Raw genomic sequence first — 2334 nt, 5'->3', positions numbered from 1 at the left:
GTCTGGGACCAAAAGGAGTGGGCAGAGGACTCAGGGGGCCTAGGGATCCCAGGCTGGGCATCTGCAGCTCCTGAGCGTGTCCAGTGCAGGGGACCCTGCTCTTGGCTCCAACTGGCCTGGTGCCAGGAACCTCCAGGGCCATAGAGGACCAGCTGCAGCCAGTCTGCCCGCTATGGGTATGTTCCTGGCCTGAGGTTCAAAGGGAGGCTTGGAGCACCCCCACCTGGGTGTGCCCTGGGCCTCTCAGAAGCACAAATGCTGCCCCCCTGGCCGTGAGCTGGCCACAGGTGAATGTGTATAGCATGAGAGGCGGGCACTGCCCGGACGTGGCTGTGAACTTGTGCTGTCTTGGGAGTCCTGACCGTCATGTGCGTGCGTGCCCCCATCTGTGATGTTTCACTCACTGAGGCTGAAGAAGCGAGGGGAAACAAAAAGGGGGTTCTCACCCTGACCTCTGCGGAGGAGACGGCTCCTTACCACTGTGCTTTGTTTCATTTCCTTTCCTGATTTCTGGGGTGCCACTTACCTACTCAATCCCAGTGGTCTCCCCACATCCCCAGGGGGTGAGCAGTCCGGTGCCAGCTGCCTGTGATTGGTCCCAGTCCCTCTCACCCCATGGGACCCTACAGCTCTGGTGGGTAACAAGGAGGCCTGAGCCACCAAACCAGAGCCATATTCCTAGCAGAGCCAGAAGGAGGGATCTGGCTGGGAAAAGCGATAGGGCTAGAGACTACCACCACTAACAAACATGCCCTGGTTGGTGTAAGGAGCAGAAGACCCTGGCCTGGAGCATCCTTCACAACCTTCCCCCAGTGCCCGCCCTCCCGCCCTATATCACTATGCAATTCCTGACCCCAGCTCCAATGCCCGCTCTACAAGCTCCCAGCTCTGCCCGGGCCAGGTGGTTAGCTCCGGGGCCACAGGTGACCAGGGTCTCTTCCTTTGTTGTAATCACAATGGTGGTGTGCTGCACCCTTCTTCCTGTGTATGATTTTGTGGGGTTTACCTCCCAGTTCCTGTCCCTTTGCCTGCATTTGCCCCCAGTGGACAGTGTCATCTGAATTGAGCCAACCCCAAGTTCCCCTCCAGCCTCCGTAGGGCCATGGCTGTGTGTTCCTGTTGCTGTGCTTTCATTTTTTTAAACTGGGTTTGGGGTTTGATTTTTTATTTCTTTGGGGAACTTTATTTTTCTTGGCAAATAACTAAAGTTCTTGTCCATGTAATTTCTGTGGTCTCTATTCAGCTTGAGTTTCATGTTTTAAAATAAACAATTTAAAAAAAAAAAAAACAGGCCTCTCTTTCCTCCCCCCAACCCCCCGACTTATCTCCTGAACTGGCTAACAAATCCAGAACCATAGGCTGTACACAGGGTAGTTGCTTGTACCTCAGGCTAGGGGTGCGAAATGAGGTCTATGGGAACACTGTTTTCGATGGACAGAAGAGCAGGACCCCATTGATGGAGAGAGAGCCATAGAGAGTGACACTATCTAGTATTCATTTCTACTGCATTGCTCTGACTGCTAGTCAGGAAGGGACAGAGGAAGGACAGAAGCTGGGGACCAATCAAATCTCTGTACTGGAGCATGGCTCCACGGAGGGGCTGGGGTGTGGCTCAGTGGTAGAGCCCCTGCCTAGGATCCCTCAGTGAGGGGCTGGAGTGTGGCTCAGAGGTAGAGCCCCTGCCTAGGATCCCCCAGTGAGGGGCTGGGGTGTGGCTCAGTGGTAGAGCCCCTGCCTAGGATCCCCCAGTGAGGGGCTGGGGCGTGGCTCAGTGGTAGAGCATCTGCCTAGAATCCCCCAGTGAGGGGCTGGGGTGTGGCTCAGAGGTAGAGCCCCTGCCTAGAATCCCCCAGTGAGGGGCTGGGGTGTGGCTCAGTGGTAGAGCCCCTGCCTAGAATCCCCCAGTGAGGGCCTGGGGTGTGGCTCAGAGGTAGAGCCCCTGCCTAGAATCCCCCAGTGAGGGGCTGGGGTGTGGCTCAGTGGTAGAGCCCCTGCCTAGAATCCCCCATGAGGGGCTGGGGCGTGGCTCAGAGGTAGAGCCCCTGTCTAGAATCCCCCATGAGGGGCTGGGGTGTGGACAGTAGTAAAGCACCTGCGTAGTGGCCCTGAGTGAGGGAGTTCTATGTGAAAGCTGGAACAAGGTTCATGGGAAGCAAGGGTCCAGCAGGAGGCGCTGGTTTCCCCTCAGCAGAATACTGTATCCACCAATGCCCAGAGGTTCCAGTGGGACGTTTATGTTGAGGAGGAGGGGAGCAGACAGTGGTTCTGCAGAGAAGGCTCATGCTGGCACCTTGAGCCACACTGATAGCCAGGCCAAGACCACTCATGAGCCAC

This window comes from Arvicanthis niloticus, chromosome 24 (genome assembly GCF_011762505.2).
Source record: "Arvicanthis niloticus isolate mArvNil1 chromosome 24, mArvNil1.pat.X, whole genome shotgun sequence".
Taxonomy (NCBI): domain Eukaryota; kingdom Metazoa; phylum Chordata; class Mammalia; order Rodentia; family Muridae; genus Arvicanthis; species Arvicanthis niloticus.
This window is presented reverse-complemented; position numbering follows the sequence as displayed.